The sequence below is a fragment of the Equus asinus genome, unplaced genomic scaffold (genome assembly GCF_041296235.1).
Source record: "Equus asinus isolate D_3611 breed Donkey unplaced genomic scaffold, EquAss-T2T_v2 contig_313, whole genome shotgun sequence".
Classification (NCBI taxonomy): domain Eukaryota; kingdom Metazoa; phylum Chordata; class Mammalia; order Perissodactyla; family Equidae; genus Equus; species Equus asinus.
Window position 1 is genome coordinate 14,723 of NW_027224976.1, and position 23,009 is coordinate 37,731.

The following is a 23,009-nucleotide window of genomic DNA, read 5'->3' on the forward strand; positions in this document are numbered from 1 at the left end:
GTCGCCTTGGATGTCTGGCACCTCTCACTTAGCAGAAGGTTTTGGAGGCTCAGGCTGGGCCACGCTTTGGCCCGGGTCAGTGTTCCGTTCCTCTGGACGGCTTCCTCGTTTTCCACGAGAAGGAGCCGTGAAGACGGAAAGGAAGGGCGGATGGATGGCTTTTCCCGTGCTACCGAGTCCCTCTCCCCTTTTCCCCAAAGCGTGAGGGGCGGTCGAGAGGATCGTCTCTGATGACAAAAGTCAGAGGCACCCCGGGTCAGACACCGTGCGAGGCGTTGGTGTGTTCTCGAGAGGAGAACACGTCCCCGTCAGCGTTTCCTGTCGTTCTCGTTCCGAAAGGATTCACGCGCCACCCCGTCTCCCTCAAGGTCTTAGGGCTGTCGTGCTCCGCAGCCGTCACGTGTCGTGGATCCTGGGCACCACCACGCCACCCCGCCCCCCCCCCCCCCCCCCCGCCATAGCTGTCGATCGCTATGTGGCACGCCTACGTTTGCCCAAAAGAGCAGTCCGATGGACAGCGTGGTGCTTTTCCCAGCAGGCAGGCAGGTGAGAGTCACCCCTCTAGAAGGTTTCCAAGCCCCGTTCCATTCTCAGAGGCAGCTCCTTTGGCCATCAAGGAGGCAGGCGATGGGGGTGGGGGTGGGGATGGGGATGGGGCAGGGGCCTCTGTCCCTCTGTCGCGGTAGAAATGATTGGGAAAGGAGGGACGATGGGCGTAGGTCGACCATCCTGGGCGGTGGTGCTTTGGGAGCTTTTTCTAGAAGAAGGAGCGAACGGCGTTCCCTGGGAAGGGAGGAAACCAGAGGAGGTCCCCCTCAGACCGACCTGGCACGAGAAGGACACACACTCTCTCTCTCTCTCTCTCTCCCTTTTCTTCCTGACTTGAAATCAGGAGACAAAACTCCCCTGCCAAAGGGGCCCTCCCAAAACGGGGAGTGAGGAAGACCTCCTTCTCTTCACGGCTGAAGTTCTCCCTGCCTTTCCTGGACGGGAAGGATAGCACCTACGCCCGCTGCCGTCGGTGACTTTTAGTCCCCCTGGAGAGGAAGAAATTCTTTCCCGTGGCCGAACCCTGGCGGTTCGTTCGTGCTGCAGAGGACGTGACCCTCTCTGACACACCCAGGAACCTCCTCGCTCCGGGTCGAGGAGAGGGAGTTCTGTTCTGTGGTTTAGAATGGTGCTTAAAAAGGGATGTCGCTTACAAAGGGTCCTCGTCCCCCTTCCTAAACCTAAACGGACGGCTCGGCTCGGAGGCGTGAGATACGTTTCGCATCCTCCTCGTCGTCTTCACTCAAAGTTTTATTGGAGTTTGGAAGATTTTATTTTTTGTCTTTCCTTTTTCTCCCCAAAGCCCCCCGGTACGTAGTTGTGTGTTCTTCGCGGTGGGTCCTTCTAGCGGTGGTATGTGGGACGCCGCCTCAGCGTGGTTTGATGAGCAGTGCCGTGTCCGCGCCCGGGATCCGAACGAACCGATGAAACACTGGGCTGCCTGCAGCGGAGCGCGCGAACTTAACCACTCGGCCACGGGGCCAGCCCCTTACTGGATTTTCAAAACAACTCCGGGGGCCGGCCCGGTGGCGCGGCGGTGAAGTTCGCACGTTCTGCTCCGCCGGCCCCGGGTTCGCCGGTCCGGATCCCGGGCGCAGGACCCGGCACCGCTTGGCGAGCCACGCTGTGGCAGGCGTCCCACCTGGAAAGTAGAGGGGGATGGGCACGGATGTCAGCTCAGGGCCAGTCTTCCTCGGCCGACAGAGGAGGATTGGTGGCAGATGTTCGCTCAGGGCTCATCTTCCTCAAAAATAAAATAATAAATCGATTCGATAAAATGTCAAATAACACAACCGCGGGATCACGCTTAGAGTCACCCTTGGCCCGATGATGCCACTCCCCACCCCCCCCACCCCCCTGCCCCCCACCATTTGGAGGTGCCGTCAGTGGGATTCGTTCCTGTTTGTCCATCTTTCTTCCTCTTTTTTTTTTTTTTTTTTAAAGACTGGCACCCGAGCTCATTGCCAATCTTTTCTTTTCTTTTTATTCCTCCTCCTTCTTCTTCTTCTCCCCAGAGCACCCCAGTACCTAGTTCTATATTCTCTTTGAGGGTCCCTCTGGTTCTGCCGTGTGGGACGCCACCTCAGCGTGGTTTGATGAGCGGTGCCGTGTCCGAGCCCAGGATCCGAACCTTCCAAGCCCCGGGCCGCTGAAGCGGAGCGTGCAAACTCAACCGCTCGGCCACGGGGTCAGCCCCTCCCTCCCTCCCTTCCTTCCTTCCTTCCTTCCTTCCTTCCTTCCTTCCTTCCTTCCTTCCTTCCTTCCTAAGGAGGAGGAGGCAGGCACTGTGTGAAGTCGCCAGTGAGTCTGTGGAAAGAGACGGAGGATTTCCCATGGGAAGCCGGGGCGGGGGACACGGACCGATGTCGTGCGAACTTGAAGGTGAAAGATCAAAAAACCCACACACGCCTAGAGCGGCGGGTTGCCCGTTAGGAGTTTGCTTGCCGGGCCCATAACGCAGGGCTCATCGATGAGCCAAACCGTCCGTGATCCTCAAGCAGTCTAGTAGGGTTAGAGAAAGGAGGGGGGCACTCTTTCTGCCCCAGATGAGGCGAGTTTCTCAGACAGCCACCCTGCCCCAACATCTTCCCTCCCTGCCTCCCGGCCCTTGGTGGACTGCGGCCTAAGGGTGGGGGAATTGAAGAAAGCCGTTCAATGGAAAAAAGCCCGAGGCCATGGGAGAGAGCTTCCTGCACTTGAATGAAGCCCTGACGCCAGGCCCATCGGAATGAATGGGCCTGACCTCCCCTCCCCCCTCCCCCCTCCCCCCTCCCAGGCTGGCGACTCGGCAGTGGAAGGCTAGGGGTTTCTTCCGAAATGGTGAACCGGCCCCCTTGTCCACAGGAAAACCACACACGGGTACAGCCTAGGCCGGATCTCAGGGTACAGCCTAGGCCGGATCTCAGGCCAAGTCGTCAGGGTGGCAAGATGATGGCGGATGAGAGGAAACTTGTTCTGGGACCGCACCGCCCCCCCCCCATCGCCTCTCTGGCTGAGAAGAGGGCTGGGGAGCGGTGAGGGTCAGGGGGAGAGTGGGGGCGGGGCCGGGACAGGGACCACCGGGCAGTAGGACGGGAGTAGCCCTGAGGCCTGCCTGCCTGCTTCCTTCCCTGCCGGCGCAGGGCTGAGAGAGGCACGGGGCACGCTGGCTCCTGCCCCTTCACTCATTCGGGAAGCCTCCTGTTGTTGCTCCTGAGGTGCCGGCTGCGGTGACAGACAGAGCAAAACTCCTCTCTCTGTCTATTTCTTCAAAGGCCCGAGTCTGAGCTACGACAGATTCCCCTGTGGCTCAACCCGCAACCTCCCATCCTGCCAGACCAGACCCCTTGTCTAAAAACCTCCACTGGAGGAGCTCTTCCACCTGACTCGGAAAGGAAACACCAGCCCCGCCTCAGCCTCACACCCACCACCACCACCACCACCCGCCCCCCCCCCCCCCGCCCCACTCTCCTCCGGACCCAGATACCTAACAGAGGGAACAAAAATCCAAAAATCCTGCTGCTCTCCTTCTACCACCTCCACTTCAGAAGAGTCAGTCTCCCCCGAACACCTCAGACTCTGTGACTTCCCGCGGCCTCCCTTTCCCCGTCCCCATTCTCTCCCCGGACGGGCCCCATCTTACACTTGAACGACAGCTCCACCGCTCGGGGCAGCTGGACACGATGTCCCAAAGTGGCCCGGACGGTAGCCTGGTCGATTCCAAAGGACCCACGCACGCAGTCGGCCATAAACGTGGTGTGGAGATCGTGGACGTTTGCGGGCCTCTGATGAAATCGCTGCTCCGGGGACCCCGGCGTCTAGGACCCGTCTTCTCCGTGTTCTTCACACCGTTGCTCCTGGGCCGGTTATTCTCTTCCCTCTCACTGACCTTAACGTTTTGTCTCTGCCATTGAATTTTGACTGTGCGAATGTGACTTGCCGCTGTAGGGCTGCGTGGATCTCTCAGGCATCCTGCTGTGCCGTGCGGGGGGAGGGGGGGGAATCCTTGGTGGGTGGGTCGATAGACGTCCCTTTGGTTGTGCCCTGGAGGGGAGAGACAGAGGGGACGACTCAATCCACCACGAACGCTGATGTCGCTCCGATAAACCTGTAGCGGTGATTCTAGTTTATGGCCCGTGTCCTGAAAATAACTTCCCGAAGGGCCAGCCCGGCGGCACAGCGGTTAAGTTCGCACGTTCCGTTTTGTCAGCCAGGGGTTCGCAGGTTCGGATCCGGGGTGCGGACGTGGCGCCGCTTGGCGAGCCACGCTGTGGTCAGCGTCCCGCCTATCAAGGGGAGGGGGATGGGCACGGATGTTAGCTCGGGACCACTCTCCCGGGGCAAAAAGAGGAGAATTGGCAGCAGGTGTCAGCTCGGGGCTCGTCTTCCTCGAAAAATAAATTAATTAAATAAATAAAAACAACTTCCCAAACCTCTCTGATAACTTGAAGCTTTGAAGTTTTGCGAGGTGAAATCAGGTGATAAAAAAGTCCACGGACGGGGGCGGCCCCGTGGCCGAGTGGTTAAGTTCACAAGCTCCCCTTCGGCGGCCCAGGGTTTTGCCGGTTCAGATCCCGGGCACGGCACGGACACGGCACCGCTCGTCGGGCCGTGTGGAGGCGGCGTCCCACATGCCACAACTGGAAGGGCCCTCAACTAAGATAGACAACTATGTCATGGGGGGGATTGGGGGAGAAAAATCGGGAGGGGGGAAAAAAAAACAGAAACGGAAGATTGGCAACAGGCGTTAGCTCTGTGAGGGCCGATCTTCCTCACCCAAAAACTAAAGTGAGATGAAATCAAATAAAGCGAAGGAAAAGATAAACCTATGAAATCCCATGTTTCTAAAAGTGGCCAAGTGTTTAGAAATTGGCCAAGCGACGGAATGCTCATGGGAAGGACAGTTCCTAATTGCTGGCTTCTTAGTTTTCACCAAAATTAAGGTTCGTGAGGGTTAAAAAATCTACTTAACAAATGCGATGAAAGCCACTAGGCCGGCCCGGTGGCGCGCTGGTTAAGTGTGCCTGTTCCGCTTCGCCGGCCCGGGGTTTGCCAGTTCGGATCCCGGGGGTGGACGTGGCACCGCTGGGCGAGCCACGTGGTGGTAGGCGTCCCACATATGAAATAGAGGAAGATGGGCACGGAGGTTAGCTCAGGGCCAGCCTTCCTCGGCAAAAAGAGGAGGATTGGCAGCAGTTAGCTCAGGGCTCATCGTCCTCAAAACAAAACAAAACAAAACAAAACAAAAAGCCACTAAAAGTGAATATGGGAAACATCTTTGTGTTCAAGGAAAGTGAGATGGCTGCCTTCAGGCAAGAGGGCCTAAAAAGTAAAGATCGTTTTGTCTGTGAAAAGGTGATCAAAGTTTCATGGGGAAAATAATCTGAGAAAAAGGCCTGTTCGTGGTCAAGTGGCCTAAAATTGGAACGAGTGGACAGATAGAAATGGCGAGCGATAGGATCTATGGGAGTCTATGAGGAAGCCATTGGGTGTCGGCCTAATTCGGCCTGACAGTGTTTTTCGAAAAGGGCCTGACGTGGCCGTCGAGCACGCATCGCATCCTAGATCCGCTTTACACATTTCCTACGGCAAGAACCAATGCCCTTAAGGGAAAGGAGCAGCTTCCCCGTGCTCGGGCCTTTCCTTAAGGAGAGGCATCTTTCCTTAGGCTAGGAGCGGATGGTTGCGCTCACCTTTGACCATCCGGCTCCCCTGTGACCACCCAGGCCCAGACAACAGACCTGCCACCCAGCAGTGTCTGTCGATCGCTGTGCCGACAGAGCAGTCTCGCGACTATCATCCAAGGGACCTTTCGATCCTATGTGAAACGTCCTCTCTGGGGGTCTAGAAGCACTCTGTACACCCCACTTCCCGGGCACCCTCTCTTCCTTCGGGAAGAAAGGCCCCGGGCCACAGTCCTCACATTTTAGCTCAGAATAAACGCACCCCGATTTTCACGGATAGATTGGTTCCGGATTATTTCCGTCGACAGAATGGAATCAAGTCAATGAGTTTCAAGATCGGAGGGAAGCTGATGCAAAATCAGAATTTGTTTTTCTCACTCCCGAAAGGATACTTTTCTCTAACTTCTAGTCTCCTCCTGATAAAGACATTGGAAAAGGTTTCTCTTGACCTCTGAGGGAATCGACACCAAAGACAGAGATCCTCCATTTTGTCAGAATGATTTCCTAGGCCTCCAATGGAGGAGGCCTCCCTCGGACGGGAGCTCAGCTTTTGTTTTGCAACAGTTTTCCTCTCTCTGCTTGCCTTTAACATCTCCTTTCCCGTTCTTCTTTTTTGGAAGGGAAATACGTGCACCGCTGGGGAAAAAAAAAAAAAAAGAATTTTCTAAATGACCAAAGAAGATCTACGACTGTTGTTATTTTGGTTTCACGGAGCAGTTCCACGTCCACATTTACTCCATTTTAAACACCCACACACACTCACAGCACGGCGCTGTGAGGATGTCCCGGGGAACTCGATTTGTGGAGGGAATGGCTGTGAGGTCTCTGCCCCCCAACCCCCACCATTTGGGTGCTTCTGCTTGTTGATGAGGACGGGAAGCCCTGCTGAAATCCATATTCTTATCACCACACGTGCATCTGCACCCATGCTCCCCCCCGTGTGTCGTCTTTGGGCTTTGCTGTGGCCCCGTGCGGAGGGAGACCTGTTTTGTGTTGTAAACTTTTCCGCGGCCAAGCGGCTCGGTCCTTTCCTCTACGACTTGTGGGCTCTGTCTGTCCGTCTGCCTTAGAGAGACCCTCTGGGCCGGAAGTGACAGGCTGCACACAATTCCTGACAGACTGCGGACAATTCCTCCGTCGTCACGGTCCTTCTCTGATGACGTGCATGGTTTCGGTTTGACAGCGACCCCCACCCCCCACCCCGCCGTGATTTTCTAAGTCCTCCCGGGAGCCCGGGAAGTGCTCGGGCCGCTCCGGGAAGCGGGGGCCGGCAGCCCCGGCCTGCCCCGTGGCATCTCCGGGGACTTTTCCACCTCTGTCCGCGTCAGCCAGCCGGCAGCCCCGCGCCCGGCCCGGCCCAGAAGTCACGTGGGGAGTCTGTCCCCTTCCTGGCAAGCCCACCCACCCCACCCCCCTCCCCGCCGATTTTCCAACACCTCCTTCTGCGCCCAGGGTTGCCCTGTGCTGCCTGGGAGCTCCGAGGTGGACACCCTGGGGCCTCACGTGGTGACCTCCCGCCCGCCCCAAGCGGGCCCAGAGAGAAAGAGAGAGAGAGAGAGAGACAGAGAGAGACAGAGACAGAGACAGAGACAGAGAGAGACAGAGACAGAGACAGAGACAGAGACAGAGAGAGACCTGACCCGGCGGTGGGCTCAGGCTGTGCACTCTCGCTGGCTGGTGACCCGGTTCCCTCCCGCTGACCCCTCCGCGCCGGTCGTTGGGCGCCATCTGGCGGCCGCTTTTACAGAGTGGCCCTCCTCCGGAGCCCCGGCGACATGAGCAAGGGATGGGACTCGCAGGACGTCTGTGTGGTTTCCAGTGTGGGGCTGTGTGGAACAGAGCTGCTAAGAACATTCATGCCCCGGATTCTGTGTGAATGAACAGGAACGTGGCCGCAGCCCCCACCCCGCCCCCCGCCCCAGCCCCCGGGAGTGGTGGGAGTGGTGCCCTCCAGACCACCCTCGGGTTGGATGCCTCCCTCCCTGGAAGGACTCACGGGACTCCACAAAAGCTGACTTCCTGGAGGTCCAGCGGAGACCCCCAAGGCCCAAGGCCCCCCCCCCCCCCCCACCCACCCACCACAGATCACTGTGGAAGCCTTAACGACCCAAGGCTCCAGCTACATACAGACGCTCTTAGGAGGCAAGATACACCAAAGGCTTATGTAGGTTGCCACTTTCGGTGGTTGTTTCCGCGGCGTGTCAGTTTTGGAACCCGCCACGCCCTTTTTCACAGAGGCCATACCGTTTCCCTTCACCACCAGTGAGGCGTGAGTGACTGACTTGGCTTCTCCGCGACCTGACTAGCAGTTTGATCCTGTTCCGGTATTTGGAAGAAGGCAGTCTCACCCATGTGTCCCCACAATGTCTCCCTCTAATTTTCTCACTTGCTTTTCCAGGGAACAGCTCACATCTTTTCATGCGCTTATCGGTCATCCATGCATACCTCCTCCACCCCAGGTGAAAGTGCCTGCTCTGTCTATTGGTCTTCCATTCTTTTTGTATTTTTCAGTGTTGATTTCCCCCGGGTCTCCACTCCATTGTGGGTTTTGTTTTTTGTTTTTTGTTTTTTGTTTTTTTTTTTTGCTTAAAGATTGTCACCTGAGCTAGGCACTGTTGCGCTGCTTCCTCAGTTTCAGAGGGTACCTTTTTCAGGGTTGCTTTTTGACCGGGTCTCCTCGCCATTGTATTTTTTTATTTTTTTTTTTTTGCTTAAAGATTGCCACCTGAGCTAGCCTCTGTTGCCCATCTTCTTCGGTTTCAGAGGGTAGATTTCTCAGTGTTGCTTTTTCGCCAGCTCTCCACGCCCTTGCGTCTTTTTTTTTTCTGCTTGAAGGCTGCAACCTGAGCTAGCTTCTTTTGCCCATGTTCCTCAGTTTCAGAGGGTGGATTTCTCCGTGTTGCTTTTTCCCCAGGTCTCCACACCCTTGTGTGTTTCTTTGGCTTAACGATTGCCACCTGAGGTAGCCTCTGTTGCCCATCTTCGTCCGTTTCAGAGGGTGGATTTCTCAGTGTTGCCTTTTCGCCAGCTCCCCACGCCCTTGTGTGTTTCTTTTGCTTAAAGATTGTCACCTGAGCTAGGCACTGTTGCCCTGCTTCCTCAGTTTCAGAGGGTACCTTTTTCAGGGTTGCTTTTTCACCGGGTCTCCTCGCCATTGTATTTTTTTATCTTATTTTTTTTGCTTAAAGATTGCCACCTGAGCTAGCCTCTGTTGCGCTTCTTTCTCAGTTCTAGAGGGTAGATTTCTCCGTGTTGCTTTTTCCCCAGGTCTCCACGCACTTCCTTTTATTTTTCCTTAAAAATTGCCACCTGAGCTAGCCTCTGTTGTCCATCTTCGTCGGTTTCAGAGGGTAGATTTCTCACTGTGGCTTTTTTGCCAGGTCTGCACGCCCTTGTGTTTTTTTTCTGCTTAAAGGTTGCAACCTGAGCTAGCTTCTTTTGCCCATGTCCCTCAGTTTCAGAGGGTGGATTTCTCCGTGTTGCTTTTTCCCCAGGCCTCCACGCCCTTGTGTGTTTCTTTTGCTTAACGATTGCCACCTGAGCTAGCCTCTGTTGCCCATCTTCGTCCGTTTCAGAGGGTGGATTTCTCAGTGTTGCCTTTTCCCCAGCTCCCCACGCCCTTGTGTGTTTCTTTTGCTTAAAGATTGCCACCTGAAGCCAGCCTCTCTTGCCCATCTTCCTCAGTTTCAGAGGGTAGATATTTCAGGGTTGCTTTTTCCCCAGGTCTCCACGCCTTTGGGTTTTGTTTTTGCTTAACGATTGCCACCTGAGCTAGCCTCTCTTGCCCATCTTCCTGAGTTTCAGAGGGTCGATATCTCCGTGTTGCTGTTTCCCCAGGTCTCCACGCCCTTGTGTGTTTCTTTTGCTTAACGTTTGCCACCTGAAGCCAGCCTCTCTTGCCCATCTTCCTCAGTTTCAGAGGGTAGATATTTCAGGGTTGCTTTTTCCCCAGGTCTCCACGCCTTTGTGTTTTGTTTTTGCTTAACGAGTGCCACCTGAGCTAGCCTCTCTTGCCCATGTTCCTCAGTTTCAGAGGGTAGATATTTCAGGGTTGCTTTGTCCCCAGGGCTCCACGCCTTTGTGCTTTGTTTTTGCTTAAGGATTGCCACCTGAGGTAGCCTCTCTTGCCCATCTTCCTCAGTTTCAGAGGGTGGATTTCTCCGTGTTGCTTTTTCCCCAGGTCTCCACGCCCTTGTGTGTTTCTTTTGCTTAAAGATTGCCACCTGAGCTAGCCTCTGTTGCCCATCTTCGTCCGTTTCAGAGGGTGGATTTCTCAGTGTTGCCTTTTCGCCAGCTCCCCACGCCCTTGTGTGTTTCTTTTGCTTAAAGATTGTCACCTGAGCTAGGCACTGTTGCCCTGCTTCCTCAGTTTCAGAGGGTACCTTTTTCAGGGTTGCTTTTTCACCGGGTCTCCTCGCCATTGTATTTTTTTATCTTATTTTTTTTGCTTAAAGATTGCCACCTGAGCTAGCCTCTGTTGCGCTTCTTTCTCAGTTCTAGAGGGTAGATTTCTCCGTGTTGCTTTTTCCCCAGGTCTCCACGCACTTCCTTTTATTTTTCCTTAAAAATTGCCACCTGAGCTAGCCTCTGTTGTCCATCTTCGTCGGTTTCAGAGGGTAGATTTCTCACTGTGGCTTTTTTGCCAGGTCTGCACGCCCTTGTGTTTTTTTTCTGCTTAAAGGTTGCAACCTGAGCTAGCTTCTTTTGCCCATGTCCCTCAGTTTCAGAGGGTGGATTTCTCCGTGTTGCTTTTTCCCCAGGCCTCCACGCCCTTGTGTGTTTCTTTTGCTTAAAGATTGCCACCTGAAGCCAGCCTCTCTTGCCCATCTTCCTCAGTTTCAGAGGGTAGATATTTCAGGGTTGCTTTTTCCCCAGGTCTCCACGCCTTTGTGTTTTGTTTTTGCTTAACGAGTGCCACCTGAGCTAGCCTCTCTTGCCCATGTTCCTCAGTTTCAGAGGGTAGATATTTCAGGGTTGCTTTGTCCCCAGGTCTCCATGCCTTTGGGTTTTGTTTTTGCTTAACGATTGCCACCTGAGGTAGCCTCTGTTGCCCATCTTCGTCCGTTTCAGAGGGTGGATTTCTCAGTGTTGCCTTTTCCCCAGCTCCCCACGCCCTTGTGTGTTTCTTTTGCTTAAAGATTGTCACCTGAGCTAGGCACTGTTGCCCTGCTTCCTCAGTTTCAGAGGGTACCTTTTTCAGGGTTGCTTTTTCACCGGGTCTCCTCGCCATTGTATTTTTTTATCTTATTTTTTTTGCTTAAAGATTGCCACCTGAGCTAGCCTCTGTTGCGCTTCTTTCTCAGTTCTAGAGGGTAGATTTCTCCGTGTTGCTTTTTCCCCAGGTCTCCACGCACTTCCTTTTATTTTTCCTTAAAAATTGCCACCTGAGCTAGCCTCTGTTGTCCATCTTCGTCGGTTTCAGAGGGTAGATTTCTCACTGTGGCTTTTTTGCCAGGTCTGCACGCCCTTGTGTTTTTTTTCTGCTTAAAGGTTGCAACCTGAGCTAGCTTCTTTTGCCCATGTCCCTCAGTTTCAGAGGGTGGATTTCTCCGTGTTGCTTTTTCCCCAGGCCTCCACGCCCTTGTGTGTTTCTTTTGCTTAAAGATTGCCACCTGAAGCCAGCCTCTCTTGCCCATCTTCCTCAGTTTCAGAGGGTAGATATTTCAGGGTTGCTTTTTCCCCAGGTCTCCACGCCTTTGTGTTTTGTTTTTGCTTAACGATTGCCACCTGAGCTAGCCTCTCTTGCCCATGTTCCTCAGTTTCAGAGGGTAGATATTTCAGGGTTGCTTTGTCCCCAGGGCTCCACGCCTTTGTGCTTTGTTTTTGCTTAAGGATTGCCACCTGAGGTAGCCTCTCTTGCCCATCTTCCTCAGTTTCAGAGGGTGGATTTCTCCGTGTTGCTTTTTCCCCAGGTCTCCACGCCCTTGTGTGTTTCTTTTGCTTAAAGATTGCCACCTGAGCTAGCCTCTGTTGCCCATCTTCGTCCGTTTCAGAGGGTGGATTTCTCAGTGTTGCCTTTTCGCCAGCTCCCCACGCCCTTGTGTGTTTCTTTTGCTTAAAGATTGTCACCTGAGCTAGGCACTGTTGCCCTGCTTCCTCAGTTTCAGAGGGTACCTTTTTCAGGGTTGCTTTTTCACCGCGTCTCCTCGCCATTGTATTTTTTTATCTTATTTTTTTTGCTTAAAGATTGCCACCTGAGCTAGCCTCTGTTGCGCTTCTTTCTCAGTTCTAGAGGGTAGATTTCTCCGTGTTGCTTTTTCCCCAGGTCTCCACGCACTTCCTTTTATTTTTCCTTAAAAATTGCCACCTGAGCTAGCCTCTGTTGTCCATCTTCGTCGGTTTCAGAGGGTAGATTTCTCACTGTTGCTTTTTTGCCAGGTCTGCACGCCCTTGTGTTTTTTTTCTGCTTAAAGGTTGCAACCTGAGCTAGCTTCTTTTGCCCATGTCCCTCAGTTTCAGAGGGTGGATTTCTCCGTGTTGCTTTTTCCCCAGGCCTCCACGCCCTTGTGTGTTTCTTTTGCTTAAAGATTGCCACCTGAAGCCAGCCTCTCTTGCCCATCTTCCTCAGTTTCAGAGGGTAGATATTTCAGGGTTGCTTTTTCCCCAGGTCTCCACGCCTTTGTGTTTTGTTTTTGCTTAACGATTGCCACCTGAGCTAGCCTCTCTTGCCCATGTTCCTCAGTTTCAGAGGGTAGATATTTCAGGTTTGCTTTGTCCCCAGGGCTCCACGCCTTTGTGCTTTGTTTTTGCTTAAGGATTGCCACCTGAGGTAGCCTCTCTTGCCCATCTTCCTCAGTTTCAGAGGGTGGATTTCTCCGTGTTGCTTTTTCCCCAGGTCTCCACGCCCTTGTGTGTTTCTTTTGCTTAAAGATTGCCACCTGAGCTAGCCTCTGTTGCCCATCTTCGTCCGTTTCAGAGGGTGGATTTCTCAGTGTTGCCTTTTCGCCAGCTCCCCACGCCCTTGTGTGTTTCTTTTGCTTAAAGATTGTCACCTGAGCTAGGCACTGTTGCCCTGCTTCCTCAGTTTCAGAGGGTACCTTTTTCAGGGTTGCTTTTTCACCGGGTCTCCTCGCCATTGTATTTTTTTATCTTATTTTTTTTGCTTAAAGATTGCCACCTGAGCTAGCCTCTGTTGCGCTTCTTTCTCAGTTCTAGAGGGTAGATTTCTCCGTGTTGCTTTTTCCCCAGGTCTCCACGCACTTCCTTTTATTTTTCCTTAAAAATTGCCACCTGAGCTAGCCTCTGTTGTCCATCTTCGTCGGTTTCAGAGGGTAGATTTCTCACTGTGGCTTTTTTGCCAGGTCTGCACGCCCTTGTGTTTTTTTTCTGCTTAAAGGTTGCAACCTGAGCTAGCTTCTTTTGCCCATGTCCCTCAGTTTCAGAGGGTGGATTTCTCCGTGTTGCTTTTTCCCCAGGCCTCCACGCCCTTGTGTGTTTCTTTTGCTTAAAGATTGCCACCTGAAGCCAGCCTCTCTTGCCCATCTTCCTCAGTTTCAGAGGGTAGATATTTCAGGGTTGCTTTTTCCCCAGGTCTCCACGCCTTTGTGTTTTGTTTTTGCTTAACGATTGCCACCTGAGCTAGCCTCTCTTGCCCATGTTCCTCAGTTTCAGAGGGTAGATATTTCAGGGTTGCTTTGTCCCCAGGGCTCCACGCCTTTGTGCTTTGTTTTTGCTTAAGGATTGCCACCTGAGGTAGCCTCTCTTGCCCATCTTCCTCAGTTTCAGAGGGTGGATTTCTCCGTGTTGCTTTTTCCCCAGGTCTCCACGCCCTTGTGTGTTTCTTTTGCTTAAAGATTGCCACCTGAGCTAGCCTCTGTTGCCCATCTTCGTCCGTTTCAGAGGGTGGATTTCTCAGTGTTGCCTTTTCGCCAGCTCCCCACGCCCTTGTGTGTTTCTTTTGCTTAAAGATTGTCACCTGAGCTAGGCACTGTTGCCCTGCTTCCTCAGTTTCAGAGGGTACCTTTTTCAGGGTTGCTTTTTCACCGCGTCTCCTCGCCATTGTATTTTTTTATCTTATTTTTTTTGCTTAAAGATTGCCACCTGAGCTAGCCTCTGTTGCGCTTCTTTCTCAGTTCTAGAGGGTAGATTTCTCCGTGTTGCTTTTTCCCCAGGTCTCCACGCACTTCCTTTTATTTTTCCTTAAAAATTGCCACCTGAGCTAGCCTCTGTTGTCCATCTTCGTCGGTTTCAGAGGGTAGATTTCTCACTGTGGCTTTTTTGCCAGGTCTGCACGCCCTTGTGTTTTTTTTCTGCTTAAAGGTTGCAACCTGAGCTAGCTTCTTTTGCCCATGTCCCTCAGTTTCAGAGGGTGGATTTCTCCGTGTTGCTTTTTCCCCAGGCCTCCACGCCCTTGTGTGTTTCTTTTGCTTAAAGATTGCCACCTGAAGCCAGCCTCTCTTGCCCATCTTCCTCAGTTTCAGAGGGTAGATATTTCAGGGTTGCTTTTTCCCCAGGTCTCCACGCCTTTGTGTTTTGTTTTTGCTTAACGATTGCCACCTGAGCTAGCCTCTCTTGCCCATGTTCCTCAGTTTCAGAGGGTAGATATTTCAGGGTTGCTTTGTCCCCAGGGCTCCACGCCTTTGTGCTTTGTTTTTGCTTAAGGATTGCCACCTGAGGTAGCCTCTCTTGCCCATCTTCCTCAGTTTCAGAGGGTGGATTTCTCCGTGTTGCTTTTTCCCCAGGTCTCCACGCCCTTGTGTGTTTCTTTTGCTTAAAGATTGCCACCTGAGCTAGCCTCTGTTGCCCATCTTCGTCCGTTTCAGAGGGTGGATTTCTCAGTGTTGCCTTTTCGCCAGCTCCCCACGCCCTTGTGTGTTTCTTTTGCTTAAAGATTGTCACCTGAGCTAGGCACTGTTGCCCTGCTTCCTCAGTTTCAGAGGGTACCTTTTTCAGGGTTGCTTTTTCACCGGGTCTCCTCGCCATTGTATTTTTTTATCTTATTTTTTTTGCTTAAAGATTGCCACCTGAGCTAGCCTCTGTTGCGCTTCTTTCTCAGTTCTAGAGGGTAGATTTCTCCGTGTTGCTTTTTCCCCAGGTCTCCACGCACTTCCTTTTATTTTTCCTTAAAAATTGCCACCTGAGCTAGCCTCTGTTGTCCATCTTCGTCGGTTTCAGAGGGTAGATTTCTCACTGTGGCTTTTTTGCCAGGTCTGCACGCCCTTGTGTTTTTTTTCTGCTTAAAGGTTGCAACCTGAGCTAGCTTCTTTTGCCCATGTCCCTCAGTTTCAGAGGGTGGATTTCTCCGTGTTGCTTTTTCCCCAGGCCTCCACGCCCTTGTGTGTTTCTTTTGCTTAACGATTGCCACCTGAGCTAGCCTCTGTTGCCCATCTTCGTCCGTTTCAGAGGGTGGATTTCTCAGTGTTGCCTTTTCCCCAGCTCCCCACGCCCTTGTGTGTTTCTTTTGCTTAAAGATTGCCACCTGAAGCCAGCCTCTCTTGCCCATCTTCCTCAGTTTCAGAGGGTAGATATTTCAGGGTTGCTTTTTCCCCAGGTCTCCACGCCTTTGGGTTTTGTTTTTGCTTAACGATTACCACCTGAGCTAGCCTCGCTTGCCCATCTTCCTGAGTTTCAGAGGGTCGATATCTCCGTGTTGCTGTTTCCCCAGGTCTCCACGCCCTTGTGTGTTTCTTTTGCTTAACGTTTGCCACCTGAAGCCAGCCTCTCTTGCCCATCTTCCTCAGTTTCAGAGGGTAGATATTTCAGGGTTGCTTTTTCCCCAGGTCTCCACGCCTTTGTGTTTTGTTTTTGCTTAACGAGTGCCACCTGAGCTAGCCTCTCTTGCCCATGTTCCTCAGTTTCAGAGGGTAGATATTTCAGGGTTGCTTTGTCCCCAGGGCTCCACGCCTTTGTGCTTTGTTTTTGCTTAAGGATTGCCACCTGAGGTAGCCTCTCTTGCCCATCTTCCTCAGTTTCAGAGGGTGGATTTCTCCGTGTTGCTTTTTCCCCAGGTCTCCACGCCCTTGTGTGTTTCTTTTGCTTAAAGATTGCCACCTGAGCTAGCCTCTGTTGCCCATCTTCGTCCGTTTCAGAGGGTGGATTTCTCAGTGTTGCCTTTTCGCCAGCTCCCCACGCCCTTGTGTGTTTCTTTTGCTTAAAGATTGTCACCTGAGCTAGGCACTGTTGCCCTGCTTCCTCAGTTTCAGAGGGTACCTTTTTCAGGGTTGCTTTTTCACCGGGTCTCCTCGCCATTGTATTTTTTTATCTTATTTTTTTTGCTTAAAGATTGCCACCTGAGCTAGCCTCTGTTGCGCTTCTTTCTCAGTTCTAGAGGGTAGATTTCTCCGTGTTGCTTTTTCCCCAGGTCTCCACGCACTTCCTTTTATTTTTCCTTAAAAATTGCCACCTGAGCTAGCCTCTGTTGTCCATCTTCGTCGGTTTCAGAGGGTAGATTTCTCACTGTGGCTTTTTTGCCAGGTCTGCACGCCCTTGTGTTTTTTTTCTGCTTAAAGGTTGCAACCTGAGCTAGCTTCTTTTGCCCATGTCCCTCAGTTTCAGAGGGTGGATTTCTCCGTGTTGCTTTTTCCCCAGGCCTCCACGCCCTTGTGTGTTTCTTTTGCTTAACGATTGCCACCTGAGCTAGCCTCTGTTGCCCATCTTCGTCCGTTTCAGAGGGTGGATTTCTCAGTGTTGCCTTTTCCCCAGCTCCCCACGCCCTTGTGTGTTTCTTTTGCTTAAAGATTGCCACCTGAGCTAGCCTCTGTTGTCCATCTTCGTCGGTTTCAGAGGGTAGATTTCTCACTGTTGCTTTTTTGCCAGGTCTGCACGCACTTGTGTTTTTTTCTGCTTAAAGGTTGCAACCTGAGCTAGCTTCTTTTGCCCATGTCCCTCAGTTTCAGAGGGTGGATTTCTCCGTGTTGCTTTTTCCCCAGGCCTCCACGCCCTTGTGTGTTTCTTTTGCTTAAAGATTGCCACCTGAAGCCAGCCTCTCTTGCCCATCCTCCTCAGTTTCAGAGGGTAGATATTTCAGGGTTGCTTTTTCCCCAGGTCTCCACGCCTTTGTGTTTTGTTTTTGCTTAACGAGTGCCACCTGAGCTAGCCTCTCTTGCCCATGTTCCTCAGTTTCAGAGGGTAGATATTTCAGGGTTGCTTTGTCCCCAGGGCTCCACGCCTTTGTGCTTTGTTTTTGCTTAAGGATTGCCACCTGAGGTAGCCTCTCTTGCCCATCTTCCTCAGTTTCAGAGGGTGGATTTCTCCGTGTTGCTTTTTCCCCAGGTCTCCACGCCCTTGTGTGTTTCTTTTGCTTAAAGATTGCCACCTGAGCTAGCCTCTGTTGCCCATCTTCGTCCGTTTCAGAGGGTGGATTTCTCAGTGTTGCCTTTTCGCCAGCTCCCCACGCCCTTGTGTGTTTCTTTTGCTTAAAGATTGTCACCTGAGCTAGGCACTGTTGCCCTGCTTCCTCAGTTTCAGAGGGTACCTTTTTCAGGGTTGCTTTTTCACCGGGTCTCCTCGCCATTGTATTTTTTTATCTTATTTTTTTTGCTTAAAGATTGCCACCTGAGCTAGCCTCTGTTGCGCTTCTTTCTCAGTTCTAGAGGGTAGATTTCTCCGTGTTGCTTTTTCCCCAGGTCTCCACGCACTTCCTTTTATTTTTCCTTAAAAATTGCCACCTGAGCTAGCCTCTGTTGTCCATCTTCGTCGGTTTCAGAGGGTAGATTTCTCACTGTGGCTTTTTTGCCAGGTCTGCACGCCCTTGTGTTTTTTTTCTGCTTAAAGGTTGCAACCTGAGCTAGCTTCTTTTGCCCATGTCCCTCAGTTTCAGAGGGTGGATTTCTCCGTGTTGCTTTTTCCCCAGGTCTCCACGCCCTTGTGTGTTTCTTTTGCTTAAAGATTGCCACCTGAGCTAGCCTCTGTTGCCCATCTTCGTCCGTTTCAGAGGGTGGATTTCTCAGTGTTGCCTTTTCGCCAGCTCCCCACGCCCTTGTGTGTTTCTTTTGCTTAAAGATTGTCACCTGAGCTAGGCACTGTTGCCCTGCTTCCTCAGTTTCAGAGGGTACCTTTTTCAGGGTTGCTTTTTCACCGGGTCTCCTCGCCATTGTATTTTTTTATCTTATTTTTTTTGCTTAAAGATTGCCACCTGAGCTACCCTCTGTTGCGCTTCTTGCTCAGTTCTAGAGGGTAGATTTCTCCGTGTTGCTTTTTCCCCAGGTCTCCACGCACTTCCTTTTATTTTTCCTTAAAAATTGCCACCTGAGCTAGCCTCTGTTGTCCATCTTCGTCGGTTTCAGAGGGTAGATTTCTCACTGTTGCTTTTTTGCCAGGTCTGCACGCCCTTGTGTTTTTTTTCTGCTTAAAGGTTGCAACCTGAGCTAGCTTCTTTTGCCCATGTCCCTCAGTTTCAGAGGGTGGATTTCTCCGTGTTGCTTTTTCCCCAGGCCTCCACGCCCTTGTGTGTTTCTTTTGCTTAACGATTGCCACCTGAGCTAGCCTCTGTTGCCCATCTTCGTCCGTTTCAGAGGGTGGATTTCTCAGTGTTGCCTTTTCCCCAGCTCCCCACGCCCTTGTGTGTTTCTTTTGCTTAAAGATTGCCACCTGAGCTAGCCTCTGTTGTCCATCTTCGTCGGTTTCAGAGGGTAGATTTCTCACTGTTGCTTTTTTGCCAGGTCTGCACGCCCTTGTGTTTTTTTCTGCTTAAAGGTTGCAACCTGAGCTAGCTTCTTTTGCCCATGTCCCTCAGTTTCAGAGGGTGGATTTCTCCGTGTTGCTTTTTCCCCAGGCCTCCACGCCCTTGTGTGTTTCTTTTGCTTAAAGATTGCCACCTGAAGCCAGCCTCTCTTGCCCATCTTCCTCAGTTTCAGAGGGTAGATATTTCAGGGTTGCTTTTTCCCCAGGTCTCCACGCCTTTGTGTTTTGTTTTTGCTTAACGAGTGCCACCTGAGCTAGCCTCTCTTGCCCATGTTCCTCAGTTTCAGAGGGTAGATATTTCAGGGTTGCTTTGTCCCCAGGGCTCCACGCCTTTGTGCTTTGTTTTTGCTTAAGGATTGCCACCTGAGGTAGCCTCTCTTGCCCATCTTCCTCAGTTTCAGAGGGTGGATTTCTCCGTGTTGCTTTTTCCCCAGGTCTCCACGCCCTTGTGTGTTTCTTTTGCTTAAAGATTGCCACCTGAGCTAGCCTCTGTTGCCCATCTTCGTCCGTTTCAGAGGGTGGATTTCTCAGTGTTGCCTTTTCGCCAGCTCCCCACGCCCTTGTGTGTTTCTTTTGCTTAAAGATTGTCACCTGAGCTAGGCACTGTTGCCCTGCTTCCTCAGTTTCAGAGGGTACCTTTTTCAGGGTTGCTTTTTCACCGGGTCTCCTCGCCATTGTATTTTTTTATCTTATTTTTTTTGCTTAAAGATTGCCACCTGAGCTAGCCTCTGTTGCGCTTCTTTCTCAGTTCTAGAGGGTAGATTTCTCCGTGTTGCTTTTTCCCCAGGTCTCCACGCACTTCCTTTTATTTTTCCTTAAAAATTGCCACCTGAGCTAGCCTCTGTTGTCCATCTTCGTCGGTTTCAGAGGGTAGATTTCTCACTGTTGCTTTTTTGCCAGGTCTGCACGCCCTTGTGTTTTTTTTCTGCTTAAAGGTTGCAACCTGAGCTAGCTTCTTTTGCCCATGTCCCTCAGTTTCAGAGGGTGGATTTCTCCGTGTTGCTTTTTCCCCAGGCCTCCACGCCCTTGTGTGTTTCTTTTGCTTAAAGATTGCCACCTGAAGCCAGCCTCTCTTGCCCATCTTCCTCAGTTTCAGAGGGTAGATATTTCAGGGTTGCTTTTTCCCCAGGTCTCCACGCCTTTGTGTTTTGTTTTTGCTTAACGAGTGCCACCTGAGCTAGCCTCTCTTGCCCATGTTCCTCAGTTTCAGAGGGTAGATATTTCAGGGTTGCTTTGTCCCCAGGGCTCCACGCCTTTGTGCTTTGTTTTTGCTTAAGGATTGCCACCTGAGGTAGCCTCTCTTGCCCATCTTCCTCAGTTTCAGAGGGTGGATTTCTCCGTGTTGCTTTTTCCCCAGGTCTCCACGCCCTTGTGTGTTTCTTTTGCTTAAAGATTGCCACCTGAGCTAGCCTCTGTTGCCCATCTTCGTCCGTTTCAGAGGGTGGATTTCTCAGTGTTGCCTTTTCGCCAGCTCCCCACGCCCTTGTGTGTTTCTTTTGCTTAAAGATTGTCACCTGAGCTAGGCACTGTTGCCCTGCTTCCTCAGTTTCAGAGGGTACCTTTTTCAGGGTTGCTTTTTCACCGGGTCTCCTCGCCATTGTATTTTTTTATCTTATTTTTTTTGCTTAAAGATTGCCACCTGAGCTAGCCTCTGTTGCGCTTCTTGCTCAGTTCTAGAGGGTAGATTTCTCCGTGTTGCTTTTTCCCCAGGTCTCCACGCACTTCCTTTTATTTTTCCTTAAAAATTGCCACCTGAGCTAGCCTCTGTTGTCCATCTTCGTCGGTTTCAGAGGGTAGATTTCTCACTGTGGCTTTTTTGCCAGGTCTGCACGCCCTTGTGTTTTTTTTCTGCTTAAAGGTTGCAACCTGAGCTAGCTTCTTTTGCCCATGTCCCTCAGTTTCAGAGGGTGGATTTCTCCGTGTTGCTTTTTCCCCAGGCCTCCACGCCCTTGTGTGTTTCTTTTGCTTAACGATTGCCACCTGAGCTAGCCTCTGTTGCCCATCTTCGTCCGTTTCAGAGGGTGGATTTCTCAGTGTTGCCTTTTCCCCAGCTCCCCACGCCCTTGTGTGTTTCTTTTGCTTAAAGATTGCCACCTGAAGCCAGCCTCTCTTGCCCATCTTCCTCAGTTTCAGAGGGTAGATATTTCAGGGTTGCTTTTTCCCCAGGTCTCCACGCCTTTGGGTTTTGTTTTTGCTTAACGATTGCCACCTGAGCTAGCCTCTCTTGCCCATCTTCCTGAGTTTCAGAGGGTCGATATCTCCGTGTTGCTGCTTCCCCAGGTCTCCACGCCCTTGTGTGTTTCTTTTGCTTAACGTTTGCCACCTGAAGCCAGCCTCTCTTGCCCATCTTCCTCAGTTTCAGAGGGTAGATATTTCAGGGTTGCTTTTTCCCCAGGTCTCCACGCCTTTGTGTTTTGTTTTTGCTTAACGAGTGCCACCTGAGCTAGCCTCTCTTGCCCATGTTCCTCAGTTTCAGAGGGTAGATATTTCAGGGTTGCTTTGTCCCCAGGGCTCCACGCCTTTGTGCTTTGTTTTTGCTTAAGGATTGCCACCTGAGGTAGCCTCTCTTGCCCATCTTCCTCAGTTTCAGAGGGTGGATTTCTCCGTGTTGCTTTTTCCCCAGGTCTCCACGCCCTTGTGTGTTTCTTTTGCTTAAAGATTGCCACCTGAGCTAGCCTCTGTTGCCCATCTTCGTCCGTTTCAGAGGGTGGATTTCTCAGTGTTGCCTTTTCGCCAGCTCCCCACGCCCTTGTGTGTTTCTTTTGCTTAAAGATTGTCACCTGAGCTAGGCACTGTTGCCCTGCTTCCTCAGTTTCAGAGGGTACCTTTTTCAGGGTTGCTTTTTGACCGGGTCTCCTCGCCATTGTATTTTTTTATCTTATTTTTTTTGCTTAAAGATTGCCACCTGAGCTAGCCTCTGTTGCGCTTCTTGCTCAGTTCTAGAGGGTAGATTTCTCCGTGTTGCTTTTTCCCCAGGTCTCCACGCACTTCCTTTTATTTTTCCTTAAAAATTGCCACCTGAGCTAGCCTCTGTTGTCCATCTTCGTCGGTTTCAGAGGGTAGATTTCTCACTGTGGCTTTTTTGCCAGGTCTGCACGCCCTTGTGTTTTTTTTCTGCTTAAAGGTTGCAACCTGAGCTAGCTTCTTTTGCCCATGTCCCTCAGTTTCAGAGGGTGGATTTCTCCGTGTTGCTTTTTCCCCAGGCCTCCACGCCCTTGTGTGTTTCTTTTGCTTAACGATTGCCACCTGAGCTAGCCTCTGTTGCCCATCTTCGTCCGTTTCAGAGGGTGGATTTCTCAGTGTTGCCTTTTCCCCAGCTCCCCACGCCCTTGTGTGTTTCTTTTGCTTAAAGATTGCCACCTGAGCTAGCCTCTGTTGTCCATCTTCGTCGGTTTCAGAGGGTAGATTTCTCACTGTTGCTTTTTTGCCAGGTCTGCACGCCCTTGTGTTTTTTTCTGCTTAAAGGTTGCAACCTGAGCTAGCTTCTTTTGCCCATGTCCCTCAGTTTCAGAGGGTGGATTTCTCCGTGTTGCTTTTTCCCCAGGCCTCCACGCCCTTGTGTGTTTCTTTTGCTTAAAGATTGCCACCTGAAGCCAGCCTCTCTTGCCCATCTTCCTCAGTTTCAGAGGGTAGATATTTCAGGGTTGCTTTTTCCCCAGGTCTCCACGCCTTTGTGTTTTGTTTTTGCTTAACGAGTGCCACCTGAGCTAGCCTCTCTTGCCCATGTTCCTCAGTTTCAGAGGGTAGATATTTCAGGGTTGCTTTGTCCCCAGGGCTCCACGCCTTTGTGCTTTGTTTTTGCTTAAGGATTGCCACCTGAGGTAGCCTCTCTTGCCCATCTTCCTCAGTTTCAGAGGGTGGATTTCTCCGTGTTGCTTTTTCCCCAGGCCTCCACGCCCTTGTGTGTTTCTTTTGCTTAAAGATTGCCACCTGAAGCCAGCCTCTCTTGCCCATCTTCCTCAGTTTCAGAGGGTAGATATTTCAGGGTTGCTTTTTCCCCAGGTCTCCACGCCTTTGTGTTTTGTTTTTGCTTAACGAGTGCCACCTGAGCTAGCCTCTCTTGCCCATGTTCCTCAGTTTCAGAGGGTAGATATTTCAGGGTTGCTTTGTCCCCAGGGCTCCACGCCTTTGTGCTTTGTTTTTGCTTAAGGATTGCCACCTGAGGTAGCCTCTCTTGCCCATCTTCCTCAGTTTCAGAGGGTGGATTTCTCCGTGTTGCTTTTTCCCCAGGTCTCCACGCCCTTGTGTGTTTCTTTTGCTTAAAGATTGCCACCTGAGCTAGCCTCTGTTGCCCATCTTCGTCCGTTTCAGAGGGTGGATTTCTCAGTGTTGCCTTTTCGCCAGCTCCCCACGCCCTTGTGTGTTTCTTTTGCTTAAAGATTGTCACCTGAGCTAGGCACTGTTGCCCTGCTTCCTCAGTTTCAGAGGGTACCTTTTTCAGGGTTGCTTTTTGACCGGGTCTCCTCGCCATTGTATTTTTTTATCTTATTTTTTTTGCTTAAAGATTGCCACCTGAGCTAGCCTCTGTTGCGCTTCTTTCTCAGTTCTAGAGGGTAGATTTCTCCGTGTTGCTTTTTCCCCAGGTCTCCACGCACTTCCTTTCATTTTTCCTTAAAAATTGCCACCTGAGCTAGCCCCTGTTGCCCATCTTCGTCGGTTTCAGAGGGTAGATTTCTC

General features: G+C 51.5%; 1 long non-coding RNA gene across 1 annotated transcript; it reads right to left on the reverse strand.

Annotated features, from left to right (window-relative positions):
• Nucleotides 1–1,304: 1,304 nt before the first annotated feature.
• On the reverse strand, nucleotides 1,305–6,347 carry LOC139043658 (uncharacterized). The gene is made up of 3 exons (XR_011500737.1): nucleotides 5,974–6,347; nucleotides 3,671–4,071; nucleotides 1,305–1,792 (listed from the first exon to the last, which is right to left on the reverse strand). It is a non-coding gene; the product is annotated as an uncharacterized lncRNA (long non-coding RNA).
• Between the last annotated feature and the right edge of the window lie 16,662 nt (nucleotides 6,348–23,009).